This window comes from Thunnus maccoyii, chromosome 13, assembly GCF_910596095.1.
Source record: "Thunnus maccoyii chromosome 13, fThuMac1.1, whole genome shotgun sequence".
NCBI classification, from domain to species: domain Eukaryota; kingdom Metazoa; phylum Chordata; class Actinopteri; order Scombriformes; family Scombridae; genus Thunnus; species Thunnus maccoyii.
Genome location: NC_056545.1, coordinates 6347067 through 6367234, shown reverse-complemented (window position 1 = coordinate 6367234; position 20168 = coordinate 6347067). Strand labels below are relative to the sequence as shown.

The window sequence follows — 20168 nt, the reverse complement described above, 5'->3', positions numbered from 1 at the left end:
ATTATTTAGCATATTAAACAAACAGTTCACTTTCAGATTCTGTGTCAATATTGGATGATCAAATCAGCAACTTTAGCACAGTATTTTGTTAACAATTGCAAAGCAAAATCTTGAATTTGCAACAGCTCTGATTGGCCCCATTAATTAGTTTCCTCTCCATAGCAACGGCTGCTAGGGCTCGTGTCTGCTAAACTAGCAGAAAAACAGGATTTCTCACAAAGATGTAAAAAAAAAAAAAAAAACAATTACTTTCCAGGGAACTCCTGTGTTTCTATATAGAGGAATCAGGAATCAGCACAGCTGCACACAGTTTCATGATGGGAACTCCTGATTCTTCAAGTCTGAATAAAGAACGATTGGATTGCAAAGTTTGCTATGAGAAAGAACTTCATCCTGTATTGAAGCTTTCGTGTTCAACTTGCGCCAGGCTTTTTTAATACTACGCCCCAGTTTTCCCGGCCTCCTCCGAGGATCGAAGCCTCTACAGCCACCCAGGGCTCAGCTGCCGTATAGCTCGAAAAGCACAGGGAACAATGGCTGCTGTGTGGGACACTGGGGGGGGGGGGGGGGGGGGGGAGAAGGAGAGAGAGAGACAGAAAGAGAAGGGTTGGACGGGTATAGAGAGAGACTGGTACTGACTGAGAGAGAGAGAGAGAGAGAGAGAGAGAGAGAGACAGGAGAAATGGAATGAGAGAGGGAGCAGCAGCGAGCCCCCAGTCCTGGTGTTGGCCTCCATCCAGTTCAGCTGAGCGTAGCTTGGCTCTGGGTGAGGAGGAGAGGGTGGAGACTCTGCTACGCCCTTTCATCGGGTCACACAGTTCAGCTGGAGGCTGGGCTGTGGTAAGGAAGACGCAAATATCAAGGCTGCTTCACAACAACCTCCTACGGTTAACAAACATCACATATGCAAATAACCACCGTTAAAGGTGGTTTTAGTGCGTTGCAGGTCGCTACACATCACGCTTGTTTTGAACCGTGTCTGTTTCATTCTTCGCTCTGAGAAAGTCAGTTTGCAGACTTGGAACTAGTCTCTACAAGCTTGATTCTTTTGTCGAAGTTTTATCATTCTGATATGCTAATCCAGGTGCCAGGAGAGACTTTTTTCGCAACTGTCTTCAACTGTGTGTCCAAGAAAATCCTGAATTGTGCTTCTGCTGTAACGTTCATCCTCTTTGTTTTACATGAGCATTGAAAAAAAAAAAAAGAAGCACACGGAAGCTGCACCAAAGTTGGTTAAGGTAAGGAGGAGAGTAATTTAAGGAGCACAGGAGATAAATGATACAATAAACACACAGAACCGAACCAAACTTGGCTGAATAAGGAAGAATTTAAGGAGCTATTATGGGCAAAAAGGAAAGGTAAAGTAAACCAGGGAGAGGAGATGAGGAAGAAACGAGGAAGGACAGAAAAGGGAGATCGGTGAGGGCCGTAACATGATTATAGGGAGAGGAAAAAAAAAAAAAAAAAAAGAAAAAACTGAAAAGAAAATGAAGTGTGAAAGAAGTGAGGGAGTGGGTGAGGCAGAGACGAGAGAAAGACATGAGAGAAAGAGAGTGGGTGGGAAAGGCCTAGCGTTGCCATGGAAACTGGGAGCTATCAGCTGACTCCATGTTTTCCACTCGTTCGTTCGCCACCCACCAACTCCCCTTTCCTTTCCCTCCCGGTCCGTTCATCTTTCCATCACCTCACCCCTACCTTCTCTCATCACCGCTCTTTTTTTTTTTTTTTTTTCCTAACCACACCTCTCACCTTTCTCTCCCACACCCCCGCCTCTCCCTCCAGCATCTCTCGCTCTTCACATCAGCCACACCCTTGCCTCTTCCCACCTCACCCTCTCATCCCTCGCTCGTTTTCCACCCACCCGTTCTCGTATTCTCCTCCATTCTCTTATGTGTGTTTTTTTTTTTCTCCTCTCCTCTCCTCTGCTCTGCTCTCTTTTCACGGTTGCTCAGATTAAACCCACAACTCTTTGCAAAATCCCCAAAAGAAGAGACTGAAAGGCTGAACTCCAATAGAAAAAAAAAAAGAGAGAGAGAAGAAAAACCTCTCTCTGGACTCCTGCAAGCTCTGTGATTTGAGAGAGAGAGAGAGACTGAGGAAGAGAAGAAAAAAAAACAGGGAAGACAGAGAGAGAGAGAAACCTTCTGACATGAGGATAGCGTGATTCGCTTAAAAAGGAGGATGTGTAGCAGCTCATTACCCAGTGGAACACGTCATACTGAACAACAGATGCTAATTTTTTTTTTTTTTTGGGGGGGGGGGGGGGGGGGAGGTGGAGAAAGATGGACACAACTGTTTACACTGGGTTGTTTACAAGACAAACAACTGTACTGTCATTTGAGTTATTTTGTGGATTTTAAGGAGTAGAAATTAAGTTTGACCAGAGCACATTTTGTGATTAGCTCTGGTCACACAACAATAAAGACCTGTCTCCATCACAAATAAAGACATTTTGACTGACATGCCTCCTATTTTGAGTAATGTTAACCCTTAGAAAGAGAAACTGACAATTAATTCAGTCTAATACCTGCATACATCTAAGTTATGTCAGTTATGTAAATGATCTTGTGTTTCAATTTCACTGAAGCAGTGAGGAAAAACTGAGGCCACGTCTAAACTACTGTGAATAATAGTTCTTGCTGTTCAGGTGTCAAAAGTTTTCCGTCCACTGTAGCATTTTCAGGTTTTTTTTCCAACAAGTTCATGCACATAAAAATGTCTAAACAATAGAAAAACGCTCTTCCACTCCAGCCAGCAGCTTTACGCAACAACACATGACTATCATCATCTGAATTTAAAAAACAAAACATTATTGTCCCCCATCCACACCTGCAAACAAGCGTGTTTTAAATGCACTGCTACGCCGTTGCACTGAAGGCAGCTTTTCACTAAAGATCCAATTTTCATGGTCAAAAGTGAATTTAGCTCATAAACGAATCAAATAAAAATAAACTTGATACTCTGGAAGTTTTGAGGGGATTCAAGGTCCAAACTGTGAGAGTTAGATATGTTTTGAGCCTTGAAGAACACATTTTAGTATTAAAAGGTGATACAACCTCAAAAATATGTTGTTTTTCCAAAGGTAACATACTATTTAAAGGCACTTTACTACAAACTCAGTGGCAACGCTTTATCACTGATCTTGATTTGGATATAAACACAGACACACCGGCTCTGTGCTGTCTCTCTCTTTCCACATTAAGGCAGAAAACTGAAGTTCATTTGAAATTACATCTTAACCTTTCATTTTGCCCTGAAGTTGAATTTATTTGCATTGTTTGTGAGTCAGACAACAGCACAGGACCATAAAATAACTGAAACTACAACTACCAAAACAATCTGCCGGGGTTGTGAGACAGTTCACCTTAAAACAATAAACTCAACGTGTAACATGAAAAAAAACCCTCGCTGAGCTAGACATGTTGCAGCCGAGCTCCCCCCCCCCCCCCTTTCCCCTTCCCTGCACTTCACAGTTCAACTGCTCCACCATAAAATGGGTCACCCAGTCTTCGCCTTGCAATTAATTCATGTGATCTCTAACTTGAATGGAAGCGGGTAGCAGCTGTGACTGCAGTGGTGAGAAAGCCAGGCACAGAGAGAGAGAGAACGATGTAATATGTCCACTGGACTTTAATCTTCTTGTACTCACACTGAGTCTCATACAGATAAAGTAATGAGTGATTTACGGTACCAATACAGCTCTGCTAACAGTAACCTTCTGTGTCCACAGAGGGCTATTTACATGGCACAGTATGTATGATTATGGCACAGTATCCAGAGCGTATAAGCTGAGCTGAAGCATAAATGTTTACTAAACGTTCCTTCATGTTTTCTCCCAATTTAGTTGCGGCAGAAGCAAAGCAGCCACAGACTGACACCTGTCACTGCATCACAGAGTGGGGTTTTTTTTGTGTGTGTTATGTGAAAATGCAAGTTCAAAGCAGGTTAAATGCATAGCGCTAAATTCAGCAGCACTGACAGGCTGATCAACACACCTTTGTTAGCAGCCATATTATTTATTTATGGCAGGTTATACAAGTGAGGTCAACTGCAACAGCTCCTGTACCGAATGCACATTAAAAACAATGACATTTTAATGACATAATGTCTGCATACGGTATGCTATGATCTGATGCCTAAGAGACTGACCGAACAGACAGCACAGTGCTGTTAATGTCATTTTTATGTCATGACCTCACTTTCTTTTACAACGTGGCATGCATGTTGGATGCATACAAGCCGTAATAAGTGTATAAACACTGGCCAGTCTCTTCTTCCAGTGTTGTATACAGTTATGGAACAGAGATGATAATACGTACGTGTGCTGTATGTCGGGACTTGCAGATACAGATGACGCCCACTTTAACAGGGTAGGAGCTTGGTCTTGGTCACAAATGATCGCAGGAATTTTTACACAAACTGTTGTAAGAATTCAGTAAAAACTCAAGAACTTCACTTGGAATACAACCTCAGTTTTTGGGTTTTTTTTGGGGGCTGTAGTTCTGCTCCCAAAAAGGTCAGTCCTCCAAGGTCAAGGTTTTCTGATAGCCCAGGAATGATTGGGGTAGGGTTACAACTCACAACTAATTCTTTTTATTTTTGATTAATCTGCCTTTATAATTTCCCAGAGTCAAAGGTGATGACCTCATATATATCTTTTTGTTCAACCAACAGCACAAAGATAATCAGTTTGTTATAATATATGACAAAGAAAGCATTGAATCATCACATCTGGGAGGCTGAAACTTGGAAATGTCTGGCATTTTTGCTTAAAAAAAATTACCGATTTGATTACTTAATTATCAAAATAGTTGCCGATTAATTTTCTATCAATCGACAGAAAATGAATTGATGAATTGAGGTGGAGTCTGCAGCGCTGAACTTCAATTACTGGTCAAACACCAGCTTTGATCAATGCTACAACATGTCTACAGCGTCATTCAGAATGTAAAGGAGCACAAGTTGTTGCAGGTATCGATATAATTAGACAGGATAGAAAGTTCTTATGTAATTGACATTTAAACAAAGTTTACCAGTCTACTGAGAGACAGAGAGTGAATGTGAGAGAACAGGATTTTGGTTTTTTTTGTGTGTGTTACTATTTCAATGTGGAGAATCAGTTTCTTTGGAGGTTTTGCCAACAAGCGTCTGACCTCGCTGGTGTCTCCATCTCTGCATGTCTCCTTTCCAAAAATTCATTCATACATCACACGATCATGCAAATTACAAAACAACAACACCACGACTAATATATGTGATTTTAATCTTTCATCAGTCAAATTATGCAAACAGACAAAAAACAAAACCGAATCTTAGTTTCTGAGCATTTGCTGGAAAAGTTACTGCCAAAATGTCACCAAGGGAAACCAAAACATTGACTTTGTAACCATATAGCAGCTTTTAAACCTTGGTTGAGATGTTATCTCGTGTGTTAAAAATAGAAATAGAAAAAGAAAAAACCTACTAAACCACTACACAACATAGAAACAGGATGTTAGTCATGCCATAGAAACTAAATTCCACTGAAGCCTAATAGACTTTCAGTCCATGCTACTGTTGTTTTTTTTCTACAGGAAGAAATCAATAGGTCACGAGGTGAGACAAACAATACTGTGACTGTGTGTTAATGAAAGAGAGGATGGAGGAGAGGAGAGATTAGGTGAGAGATGAAGGGAGAGGCAACTTTGCCATTGATTTTCACCACACAAAAAAACACACCAACAGGGAGTGTGCTTGTGTGTCAATGTAATCTATGATCAACACTGCTTTATTATGATTTAACATGCTGTATGTGGTATATACTGTATGTGAGAATATCCTCAGCAGGAGTGTGAAGGCAGATATGAACGATATAATAAAGACTGAGTGCAAAAACAACAGCTGGGGGAGATATTAACCACGAAGCACGCGGCCCCGCCTTACTCGGCGCGCAAAAACACATACACACATGCAGCTCCACCCCTTACAACCTGACCCACCCAACGAAACACCAACTGCCCCCACCCCTGTGTTAAAGTCTATTCCCAACTATCTCGCTCTCTCTCTCTCCCTCTGGTTCACCCACCTGTCAGCAGGCTGATCCCAGCAGAGCTCGCCGTGTCTGTTAACGTTGACTCTCTGTTACCTAATAGGAGTTGCCAGTGTTGATTTCCTGGGTGCTTAGTAACTTGTTCGTCTCAAACGCCCACATGAGATGGTCTGACTCCAACCTTAAAGCAAACTCTACTCAAGTTTTAATTGAACCTGCGCAGCTTGTTCCACATGAACATACACTTTGTTTTTTCTCCAATAAAAAGGAAAAATTCCACCTCCAGACACCTTTACACTGTTGTTTAACATGATCTATTTAAGCATTTTAGTAATAAAGGTTAATAAAAGTGCTTACAGGTAATTCCAATTCCTGGATCAGCCTAATTAGGCATCTGTAGCAAGCAACATGATGTACCTTACCTACGTGATTTTAGCGTAGTTAGACTTAAGTTGACCTTTCTCATACAGTTGTTTTTAATAAAGCACTAATTAAGAGCTTGCCAGTGAATACGTGCTTAGATACGAAGATTTAGATTTTTACGCAATCATATCTTAGCTCACAACTAAGATAAATAAAGCTTTTATCAGTGTTTGCATAGCAAATAAATTAGAGCACCAAAAGGCTTGTAGACACTGAGAGGAACTCTGATAAACGAAAGTCTGGCTGTATGTTAAAGACACGTGTAGATATTATAGCATTAGCTTCAAGAAAACCTAAGTAAAGTGACCAGGATGTAAAGCCTTTCTAGTTTGAGCTACAGCACATTAACAATAAAATAAAAAGTCACAAATATGTCATAGATCACTTATACTTTACTTACATTTTCTCATTTTAAACTACAGTACTGTGCAAATGTTTTAGGCACTTCAGATGTTAGATTCTTAACCATAACGCAACACCATCAGGGAGGCGTCTGATCGGTCCCAAATTCATTCTGCAGTATGATGAACGACCGCAAACATACAGCCAGAGTCATAAAAACTTATCTCCAGCAACAGGAAGAACTAGGAGTCCTACAGCAGATGGTTTGGCCCCCGCGGAGCCCTGATCTTAACAACAGTGTGGGATTAAATGAAGAAACAGAAGCAACTGAGACGCCTAAATCCACTGAAGAACTGTGGCACCTTCTCCAAGATGCAGGAACAACCAACCCGCCGAGTACTGTACTTGAGAAACTGCGTGCAAGTGTACCGAGGAGAACTCCGGATGTCGGATGATAAATGAAAAACAAAGAACGGCGTTAGTTTTGAAAGTATCCTCGCTTTACTTTCAGTGCCTGAAGTTTCTGCACAGTACTGTAGGCTCTGTACAATGACTACTGTAAAAAGTCTTTATTTCAAACAACCTGCTCCTTATTTTCATTATTTTGGCCACTATTCATATCAGTTATGGAAACACTTTACTGAAGAGCTCTCAACAGAGGAATGTAGAGGAAGGGCCTCTGCAACAAACACATCTGGATGCTAACATTAATGCTCAACTTTGTTGTCTCTTCCAAATAAGCAGTTTACATAACTGGGCTAAACTGAACTTGTTTAAAACCTGTCTGGATAACTGTGTCGCAACGCCCTATCCACTCATAAACAGACATAAAAGTCTGTATATCAGTGTCTCCGCTCCCTGTGTCTCTATAATGAAGACAATAAATAAAGTATCTTTATAACTGAAAGAAGTGATGGCAGACAATACGCAAAGAACTTCCAGATTGTAAATAAGATTTTCCTGCAAGCAAGGATGTTGAAACAAGTTCAAAAGCATTGGATTGGCAGCATTTTATATTAATCCTTGGTGTATTTTAAGAATTTAGCTAAATTGAGCTGTAACGATCTACTTTTCTTTTGGTGTACCCACTTCAACCTGCTTTGTTTCCTAGTTATGGTTCCTTCAATAGTTTCCCAGCATGCTTCTCTGTAACCTTATGAGAATGTGCCTGAACTTGTTGCATCCAGCTGTGGATTATATTGTACTCAACCTGGAGGCAGAGAGAGAGAGAACATCACAGTAGTTCACAGGTTAAAACAGCTCAACAGAGCTCCTCCGGTCCTTCGTTGATGCCTCAGAATCATCCACAGAAATTTCTGTAGAACATCAGCGCAGAGTACCATCTTTTCAGGTTGCTAACTAAGGGAAACAATCAGCTTCCTTTCCTCCCTTGTCAGATGTACATAATGCTACACATTAAAGGCCAGCTCTCAGCACTCTCTGCATACACAACACATTTTTGTCAAAAAAAAAAACACATTCAATGTCCAAATAACGAGCTTTTCAGGCACTGAGAAAAACCTTGAATTGATAGCGAAGCAATTCACTGCTGTTCTGATGATAAAGCAAGACTTGAAACAGCAGAAAATGAACAGTAATTACTCTGATTTCAACTATTTGTATTTCTTAACTGCAAAAATATCCCTTCTGGCAGATACTTAAGGAGGCAGAGAAACATAAACTTGCATATTCACTCCAGCAGACACAAAAAAAAAACAAACGGCGATGAGTTTATTGACGCATCCATTATTTCAAAATCATCATCTTCATAAACCACAAACCAAACATCTTGTTTCAGTCAACCTGGCATCAGTAAAGCTCGTTACAGACGGCGTCGGCAGCCGCGACACCTGGATTTAACTCAGGAAACAGTCTGTGTTGGAACAAGGTGAATTTTTCCTTTTTATTTAATAATATCCTAAGTTTAGAGCTGAATAATAGACTGAATGTCCTCTTGTTAACATGAAGTTTCTTTGTGCTGATATCAGATGCCGGAGCTACAGATTAATGGTGTCGTGACGGGAAGCGTTGCCTCATGATTCCTAAGACTTTAACACTATGCATCCACAAGATGCCATTAAGAGCGTGAAAAGTGAGGTCAGAATATCAGGTCAATATCTGCCACAATCTCATGAACAATATGCAAACTTCCTCGGGTATTGCCATAATGTCTACATTGTGCAAATTTGGACATTCTCTCAGGATATTCAGGTTCTGCCGGGGATTATTCAGCCTAGTTTCAGGTACATAACGCAGTACGCATCAATGCATCACAGCTGCTCATCTACAGGAAGTCGTTGACACAAACAAAAAGTGCATCAAGAGCCTTAAGCTGTCAGCGTGCTTCATCAGAGGCGTTTGTTAGATGATCGAACAGCTTCCCCCTCATACCTTTCTGACTTCAGAATCGAGGAGGGAGTTTCTGTAGCTTTCCGAAACCAAGAATCTGACTTTCACACCCGCTTCACACAGTGATTGGTCGGCTGTGCAGAGCTGAGAAGGAGTCGAGGTTTGAACTTCTCTTTTTCAGAAGTATTTGTCACTTTTCACGTGGACAAACAATACTATGACACTGAATTAGATATAAATGTGAGATGATTCACCTTCGGAACAGACTTGTGAATATGCCTGAACAGCAGCTCAATAGAAAGAGTTTTAATTGGGACGTTTTGCATCGACACCCCTGGATTAGTGAGGTGAAATCCTTATCTTGTGTCACTGATTCTCTTTTCATCTTCCAAAACAGATTACAGTGTAATATTAATGATGCCCAGCGCTACTATCCCTGATGTACAAAGAAATACAGTCTGGTGATGTTTGATACAAACCTGAATTAAGAACATATTGTCAGGGTGGAGACTTATGTGAAGCAGAATTGATCCAAAAGTCAAATATCTCTGTGTGCACAGTTACGTTCAAGTACTTCACCATCAGCTATAGAAACAGGCAGGTTTACTGCACTCCCTGAAGAGAAAAGACTGAATACAAAGTCTATTTTATAATTTATTGCTCATAACACAATGATTTAAGAGTTGAACTATTTGGTGAAATGTCTTTCATTTGTGATGAGTTTTTCTGGATGAATGATTATACAAAAAACCTTGAGCTGTGTTTCAGGAACCTTTTCTGAGGCTGATTTTATTTGTAGAGCTCGGTACAGAAGACTCTGTTTGCAATGTGATGTAAGAAGTCTTGTCCATGTTTGACAAATATTTCACCACTGCAACTGTATGTAGGCTGTGAACTTGTGTGTGCCTGACACAATAACTAACTAGCTATGAGAGCCTTCTAGGAACGAGGAGAGACTGTGTGAGTGTGTCCGTTCAGAACGGTGCGAACTTTTCAACTTGGCTATAAGGACAACAGGCAGAAGAAGCATTTACTGTATCAATAAACAGAACACAGACACACAGTCATGTCTCATTTCATAGTACACACAGCTAACGGATAATTAAGAGCCAGACCAAACATCGCTTAATAAGTACATGTTACTCGGACCACTTCTGAATAAATATGTGCACAAACACCAGAGTCATAACTACTTCTTGTCCCAATCAAAGCTGCTTTTTTTTTTTACTTCCTGGAAGCCCCACATGCAGGAGAAAGTGTCTGGCTGCCAGCAATGACATCATCATCCTGCACCAGCAGAGGAAACCGCATCCGTCCAATTTCTGCAGTGCATTTGTCTTTTTTTTCTCCCCCCCACAACATCTCTCTCTCTCTCTCCCACTGCATCCAAATATTGTGAATGTGCTGTCCTTTGAATGGATTGAATGCTGTGCCACACACACACACACACACACACACACACACACACTGACTAACACTCATGCTAGCAAAGCCCTCCTGGCAAAAGCACAGTAAATAGGCCTCTAACCTCTCATGTCTCATGCTCTCTCTCTCACACATACACACACAAACACATGGGGAGTAATAAAGTGTGTGTACATGTGTGTGTGTGACTGTGTATGTGTGTGTTGTGGCCTGACTTTGTGCATGAGTGCTCCTCTTTGCAGGAGGACAACTGACTTGTTTATGTGCATACATCAGTGACACACACACACGCACACAGGGGGCCTTATTGTGTGTTTGCGTGCGTTAATGTGTGTTAGTGTGTGTTAGTGTGTATAAGAGAGAGAGAGAGAGAGATTACAGGGCTATTCACTGTGCTGTGCTGGCAGGTATTCAGAGAGAGTGTGTGTGTGTGTGTGTGTGTGTGTGTGTGTGTGTGTGTGTGTGTGTATGTGTGTGTGCTCGCTGTTGGCTGAAGTGGCGAGTTAGAAAGAGAGAGAGAGAGGAGGGGGCAGGGAGAGAGTGAGAGAGGGAGAGAGGTAGAGAAACAGAGAGAGAGAGAGAGGCCAGTTTGGAAAGGTGGAGGAGGAAGAGGAGGAGGAGGAGGAGGAGGAGGGTGGAGTGAGTGAGTGAGGGAGGGAGGCAAGGGGGAGGGGGAGGGGGAGGGGTCAGGCAACATAGTCTTTTCGGCAACTCCCGCCAGAGCCGCGGTTGCCATGGTGACGGCGCGAGCGGAAGCAGAGCCTCCCTCGACATATCCTATTAGGGCGTGAGAGAGAGAGAGAGAGAGAGAGAGAGAGAGAGAGAGAGAGAGAGAGGGGAGAACAAGAAAAGGAGAAAAGGGGATAAAGAAAGAGAGAGAGAGAGTCAAGTGTGAGAGTTTGAAAGAGAAAGTAGAGGAAGAACGACGGCGGGAGAAAGAGGGAGATGAAATACACAAAGTGTGTGTGTGTGTGTGAGAGAGAGAGAGAGTGATAAAGAGAAAGAGAGATCACAATAAAAGAGAGAGTCTTTTGCCAACTTTTGCTGCAAAGCCAAAACGGGGCCACAGAATGACCTTTGACCCCGTTCTGACATACCAACAAACACTAGTTAACTTGCACGAACCATCCAGCCTGTCTGATCATCTCCTCTCTCTTTTCATTTTAAAGAGTGATCGACGCCCTTTGAGACAAACTTATGTTTTTTATTTAGGTCTATATAAGAAAAATTGACTTGCTGACTTAATCGATAATGAAAATAAACCTTAAGCAGAACCACTGAGTTCACGACAGCGTGTCTTTACATGGAACACAGGCTGCACACACTTACTACCTCTTCAACAACATACATCTTGATGAACAAACATCTTGATGTTTGTATTACGTATTTCCTATAGTCGCCCTTCATACTGTTTCCTATTGAGGAGCAAATAAGGAAATATCAAGATCTATTCTAGAAAAACTAATATTGTTCTGTGTGACCACTAGCTGATTACATCTGTTGGTCACACAGAGCAGGAACCAATCACCAACAAGGATTCAGTAGTGTTTCAAATTTCGAGAGGCATGCTGAGTCGGTGGGCAAATATATAACTGCAGAGGTTCGTGGTTGAACATTGCACAAAAAAAAGCATGCAAAGGTCATGATCTCCATACGAATAATTATTTTGTTAGGATAGCAAGTTAAGAAAAGTGAAGTGCATTTTGTGGCATTTCTGGATTAAGTCTGAATTTCTTTTAATGTTTGTGCTTTCACTCATGGACATGTTTTGTCCTTAGGGGCCACCATACACAAATCATTTTTAATTCATGTCTACAACAGCCATCATTCAAAGAATCGGAGACTGCTTTATTTGGAAAAAATCACATCCTGTTTAAAAGATAGATGTAAAAAGCACCGGAGGCACCGGAACAGGCGAACAATCGTCATGCCAGAGTTACAGTGTAGACAATACAAACCTCTAATAACAGAGGTGATAATAGTGACATAGGCTTAAGGTGTTACACGCAGCATTAATGTGTGCGTTAAGGTGTTTAAGTGTTTGTAAGCTCCCAACGGAGTGAATACCAGGAGGATCTGCTTCCTGGAGACTTTATCTTTGGACAGGAAACTCCACTCCCCTCTGTTCGAGGCAGCTACAGAGGTGTGGTTAACACACACACACACATGCACGCACGCACGCATGCACACCCTCTGCTTAATGATCCCTTAGGCACTACTGCTCCACCCAGCCCCCACCCTTCACTAACCCAAACCACATCATGCCACAAGACACACATAAGGCTCTACCAACCCCCTCCCCCACCACCCTACCCTCAACATGTAAACGCACTGACATAATTCTGCTTTTTTGCTGAAATATTATATTTCTTTTAAATAAGTCAATGAGTTTAGTTTGAGGCTCTAACAGCAGGTGGGCAGTTTGGCTCTTGTGGGGTCAAACATGTGACCCTTCAGATTACAAGACCGTGACTGCATCCCCCAGTTCCTTCACACTGTCCCCACCAATACTTTCAGCTTCACTTCCTGTGCACATGACTGAATCGTTAGAAAAATGGCAAATAAACCTTCAAAGCAGCATATAAATCTGTTCCGATGCTAAATGTTTATATCATCTCAAATATTTCAAATTCAAAGGGTTTTTTTTGCATGTTAGACACAGTATTGTATAAGCACTCTACAGGGGTCGACATAAAACAACATTCAGAGCAGTATCGAGACACAAACAGTGCATATAAAGTATGTAAATATTTAATAATTGAGGAATCACAGAACAGTGAGAAAAACTAGCAAAAACGTGAAATCAAAAGAAAAACAAGAAGAAAAAAAAACATTGCGAGAGTTGAATTCTCTTTCTGTTTTTGTTGTCAGTTTTCTGACAACAAAAACAAAGTTTGGTACAACTGAGTGTCATTTGCATAATTGTGAATTTATTGTTTGGCATAATTTGGCCAATTGGAAGCATGTAAACATTAAATAAAAGAGGCCTTAGTAATGAGCCCTGGGGAACTCCACATATCGTGTTGTTATGCTCAGATGCATAGTTGTGCAGTGAGACAAGGTCTGCCTTGAAGATTACTGTGCAACTATAAAAAAGTGAAAAGTGATTTTTTCCAGAAACCCATAACATCCCAGAATTTACAGTTTGAAATCCTTGATTGATTTTTATACCTAGAAAACAGAAACAGACAAAAACGCCTGTACTGTGTGATGAGTTCTACTGAAACACAAATCTCTCCGTCACAGAGCCAGAGGCAACATATAACTGGCATCTTCAGCATAACTGATGACACAAGTGAGAACAGATTTATAACCTTCCATGTCGGTGGAAAAGGTCTATTGTAAATGATGACTGAGCAGGTAATGAATGTGTCATGACCTTTGGCACAAGTCTTGGCAGGTATGATGCAATTCTGCGCCTGCTTCCTCGATAAGAGAAGGCTCGGAAAAGTCAAAGATGCGGTTCGCATGAATTAAAAACAACAAAAAGGTGCATCAGCTGAATGGCTGTGCTTCTTGCCCTGTTTTCAAACTTCCTGATCATTATCGACAGCGTGAAACCAATCAAATCAAAGCAAAACGAATGGCCTCATATCTAGACCTATCTTTCCTGGATTGTTATAACTGGCAAAAAGTTTGCTGAAGCATGGGGAACAGAACAAGTATTCAGCACAAAAAAACAACCAAAAGTAGACACAATTTTATCTGCAAGGATGACCACTTAAACTGAAAAGTCTATCTGTGCTCATGGACACGACACTAACAAAATATCAATCTCTTTTCATAAGTTCAAATGAATCTTAGTGGGTGAAGTACTTCTAATTTATCAGCCTCTGTAAAGGTGAAAAAGGTGGTTCATCACACTGTTACAAACTGTTCATTCACTATTGATTCATCTCTCTAAAGACTCTTATATCCACGCACACAGTTCACTTTTGACAATTACACCCATGTGTTCATGCCCTGGAGGCTGAACCTACCTTTAAACATAACCAACACATGCCTGAAACCTATTTTAAACCCTGATTTAACCTTAACAAACAGCAACACAGTTAAAAACACCAAAACCTCCGTCTCTATTCTGACTTCAAGCCCCATTGAAAAGTACACATATGCCATCTTTTTAGTTTTAAAGGTGCTACAGTCCGTCAGTATCAGCTGAGGATGAAAAACAGTCGATTTCCTGCCCTGCTTGTGACTTCCCTGTTAACTGTACCTCCTATCTCTCCTCCCAAACACAATACTCCCAGCCTATACAGCCAGTCTTGCATATCCCTTCTCACATACCATCACACGTGTAAATGCAATCACTTCAGTCTGTTTGATAGATAGCTGGCAAACCCACAGACGAGCATTTGACATGACAGGGACCCATCTGAGAACATTTTTTGAGTTAGATATGATTGATGGCTGAACTGCGCTCCTGTCATTACCGTACATGGTGTGAAGAAGTTCAAACCTGCAACCAAAACTATCTCGACTACTACTGACTGAAATAGTGAATATGATGAAAATGTTTGATAGTGCAATAAAAAAGAAACTTCCATAAAGATTTCCAGAGACGAGTTTCTCTGCTGCCCCAGGAGGTGAAGGTAGTAGATGATAGGAAATTTACTAAGTGATCAAATGAATTTACCTGAAATATTCACCTTGGTTGGTTAGATTGAAGTTAATGAATCTACAGGATATACTAAAATGTAAAAAATAAACGAATTCAAACAAAATACAAGCTTCTATATCAAAAAGGTACTAACAGAAGCTCACAAAGTGTATGCTACAGTGTTAGCATAAAGCACTGGAGGGAATCATACGGTGGATTTGATGTGGTGTGTGTTCTCATTTCCAAGCTAATCTCCCAAAAACCCAACATACTGGACCTTTTCTACTGATTTTTTTGGGTTACAGACAAAAACATCCGTCTTTTTGCCTTGCCGTTTCTCCAAAAAAAAAAAAAAAGCCTGTTAGCATTGTTAGCTTCTCTAATTAAAACCAAAGGGAACAGCTAGCCTCAGTCTGCATCTCCTTGCTGCTCGCTGCACCGACCCGACTGGGAAACATTATGGAGAACAAAAAAAAAAAAAAACATCGAAGGCAACGCATAGAAGAACAAAATGGATGACAGTCATAATCCTGCAGTGCAGCAAGTGCTTATCTGACTGTCCACACACCACTTTCTCCACCTTTTCTTCTATCTCTCCTCTTTCCATCTGCACTCTTTTGTCATCTGTGTCCTTGTTACCAAACTGTTTCTTTTTCTCTCCCCGTCTTCTCCTCCCTACAGCTTCCTCTCTTTATACCTCACCCATCCTCCCTTCCAGATGACAACACCTCCTCCCTCAGCATGAGGCTGCTATAAGTTGCCTGTGATTCTGGCAGGCCTCAACTTATCGTCACTGCTCACACTCTTTATTCTATTCTATTCCTTTGTCTGTCTAACACAGTACACGAACCTACCTATCAATTTAACACTAAGGTTAGAAATGTCAACGGTGTAGCAACATGCCTGCACTGTCGACCTGTGATCTCAGCCAGGGTGTCATGCGAACACTCCCACAGGATTTATTACTCATGATTATATTTAATTCGTGTTCTGAAATTCTAGCCACCGATATTCATTATGATCCTAATCAGGATGAGAAACTACAAACAGCCAGCAGCCAAACAGTCGTCAGCCACGTAGATTTCGAGGTTGAGAACACGATGTGGACTTTTGGAGGACAAAAGGAAGACAAATTGATCTTATCACCTAATGACAAGAGGATTCATGTTTTTTAATAATCCACAATCAAAATGTAAATTATGTTCAGAACACAACACCGCAACCAGCTATCATTATCAAACTGATGATTTTCATAAAAGGATAAACCCTAAACAACACTGAATTTAAGTTATGAATGTTTTTGTTTACATCAGTAAAAAAAAACAGACTTAAGTTTTCAATTCTAATCAGTTGAAAAAAAAAAAATCAGTTTTTCATTAATGAGACAAACTCTTTAATTATGTGTGTAAATTTAAGCCAAATTTACACTGTAAAAAAAATAAAGTCTTGAGTCTTTAAGAAGCTGAGTTACAAACACTGCTGCACAGGTGAGTTGCATGAGGTTGAATCCCAATTTGCAGTAATTATCAGCTATAAAAATCTGAATGCACCTACTGTAAGCAACATAAGACAACAAAAACAGCTCCAAAAATTGCCAGATCAGCAGAATCCACAATGCAGCTGCACAAGTGCAAAAAAAAAAAAAAAACCAAAATCGTTTCCTGTGTCAAGTCTGGAAAATAACAACATCTGGCAAACTGATTTTACACAGAGGAACACTGGTTACAAGTAGAAACTAACCCACTAAGATATGTTTATGTATCAGTGTTGGCAGTGAGGATTTAATGTCTTCAATGTGTAAGTATTTATAGTTATAAGCGTTCATGTTATTTTGTCCCAATAATTTGGACTATAAGGCTTGGACTGCACATTCTGACACAGTTTGTCAAGTTTTAACAACAGTAATTATAGATTACCACAACAGCAATTAAACAGTAGTAGTATTTCACATATTTAGACTTTATTGTCTGCTATAGTTTAAAATAACCTAAACAATGATGCAAAATGCCATATTTTGTTCCTCAAATGATCAAAAATTATCAGGATTATTCACACTGCTCAAATCCTCTGAGACATGTTCAGTATATCTGAGCGCGTAGAAAAGTCATCTGTAAAAAAAAAAAAGACTGAAAGATGCAGGCGTTCTCCCTCTCCAGACAAACTCCCCGGTTCAGTGAAATCATGAAGAAAAAGATCCAAATTAGCTTAATTTATTAGTAGACCATCAGACCAAAATAGCTGGATCATGAGAAGTAAAACCACCGAGGCTTTCAGGCAACGTGCGGGGTAACCCGTGTAGGAGTTTGGTTTCGAGAGGAGCTATTCTCTTCAAAATGATTCCCATAGTCTCTCCTTGGGGTGTGTTGGCTCTGCTTTGACATCTGACTGCCTCGCTATTTATTGCTTGGAGCTTGTTTTACCGGTACGCTCCCTGTGATCACTAAGAATTAAAAACAAACAAAAAGGTCAACTTTGCCGCTTGAAATATAAAATCCGAAAATGTCAACACGCTTTAGAATGTGAGAGCAATCTAGTGTTTGTTGACTTTGTCTTTAATCCATCCATCAATCATTTTCATCCATCATCAGACCTACGTGCCTACGTCCTGCTACCGTAATCTCCTGACATCATGTCAAGACTCAGAGAAACCCAGCAGAGGTGCCTCGCTTAACATTTACACAGTTAAATGTGCTTATTCTCTGCTGCTGGCAGGTTAAATGATTTGCTTTAAGGCTCTCCAGCAGTAGCAGTTAAAGTGGAAAGTGAGAAGGCTTCTCATTCACTTTCTCCATCCAGAGCTTCCAACCACGATGAACTGGGACTGGACCTGCTAAACCTGCGACAAATAGGCCTCCAGCATCAGCTCTCAAGCTCAAGTGTGAATATGAAAATCATAACTTTTGAAATTGACAATTAATCAAAAGTGATTTTGATGATTGAATAAGCATTTATAGAGCAAAAATGCTGAACACTTTCCGGTTTCAGCTTATCAAATTAGAGAATTTCTTCTTCTTTCCTTTCCTCTCTTTATAAACTAAATATTTTTAGGATTTGGACTGTTGGCTGGACAAAACAAGCTATTTGAAGATATTATCTTGGGCTTTGGGAAATCATGATGGGCGTTTTTCACTAGTTTCTAACATTTTACAGACTAAACCCATTAATTAGTTTGGTGGAAAAAGTGATTATTATGATTATTCTGGTTTGTTTAGAATAAACAGCAGCAGCAGAAGAACAGCTGGGTAATTCGCATGTGCTGTGATAGCCACCATAGCTTCAAGAAATCTTTAGTATCTGCTGTTCCTGACTTTCATCACAATGATCACCAAACTCTTCCTCTTCCTCATCTGTTCGTCCACCGCACTCTGCTCGATCCATCCCTCCTTCACCCTCCTGCTGCGCTCAACCACCTCTCCATACATCTCTGCTCTGCGGTCACCCCTCCATCAATTTTACTCTTTGCACTTCCTACACTTCACATCCACCTCCAGATCTCCATCTATCAACCATTCATCCTTCATTTCGTACTCCGCCCACCAGTCCACTCCCCAGACTTTCCATTTCAATCAGTCCATCCCCTTTCTATCAGCCCTCTACATCCTCTGTTCTTTATATCTTATCTTTCTAACTCTGACTAAGTTTGTGGTGATAAAGTGGAACAATGATTAATAACTGATATGATATCATCGCTGTGTTAGTGTGATGAATAATCGCAAAACGCCCATCTTTGAGGACACCTTCTGAGCCAAACATCTTCAAAATATTATCTTATTACACGGCTAAAGTTCATGAAAACAGCTTAGAAACTTCATAAACTGTGGATATAACTTACATGTTGGGTCCAGTTTCACAAAATGACTGGTATAGGCATCATTTTAGCTTTCAGTAGCCTGTTGAAATTCCATTTTTTTTCAATATTTTGAAGAAAGTTGTCCAGTCAACATCTATTCAAAGTCTATTTTGCTCTGTTTGTCTGTCAGTACGCAGGGTTGTCAAAAAACAATTTCCATTAAATTTAGTCAATAGAGGACATGTGAAACAACTGATTACATCTGAGAGTGTTTGGTGATCGAAATCTGGCTTAAAATAATGGATAACAATAGAAAAATAACAACACTTTGACATACAAACTCCATGTGCAAGACGGGGAGATAAAAACTCACTGCTGACCTGTCACAGATAAAATACCTGGAGGTTGTTGTTCACAAAGGAAATACGTTGCTACTAAACCACAGAACTACACCAGACATTGTACAAACATATTTGCTCTCAAGCGATATCGAACAATAGTCGCTGTTTACCTTGAGTATTGAGCATTATGATGGAGGAGAGTCTGGTATTGTCTCCTTCATGCCACAACTCTAAATTCTACATTCATGTTCAAGTATCTTTGAGATTGAAAATAGCCGAATTTATTATGGAGAGGGTACTTTACAGACCTGTGCTCATGTGCTTTCAAAAAGCTGAACAGTTCAAGAAAATGTTGCAATTCCAGCAGACTTTCAGCACCGAGTTCATTGTAGACACAGTGTTTCAGGAAGTTAGGTGTCGTTCACACAGACAACAGCGCTGCTTGGAAAAACCCTCCTTAGTTATTTGAAATAAGCGCAGAAGGAACTGTCAAAAAAGACACATGGTCGTTTGGCAAAAATGTTGAACTTGACCCAACTTTTGCCACAAAGCCCGTATGCACGGCAAATACACCCTGTAGTATTTCATCATCTCACCGGTACCTGACACGACACACCCCAACCAACTCCTTGCACAGCTCCTTGAATATTTTTTAACGAAAGGTTGTTTTTTTCGTCTAAAGCCTGAGTCAAACCCAAGTCAGAACAAATTCTCAACCCATTCATGCCAACATCAAACACAGGTTGGCGCATCGCTTTGAAACTGTTAAACAGAGACAAAATCTTGATGCATAAAGGTCAACAAAACTCCTTTTCTATCAGTCATGATGACACAAGAAAGAAACAGTCAGGTGATCCAACAGGTTGTGAA

At 40.6% G+C, this 20168-nt stretch overlaps 1 protein-coding gene across 4 annotated transcripts in view; it reads right to left on the bottom strand.

The window, feature by feature from the left end:
• The window catches only part of klf8 (Kruppel-like factor 8), an 86027-nt gene that overhangs the window by 22633 nt on the left and 43226 nt on the right, over positions 1–20168 (bottom strand). The window lies entirely within an intron of this gene.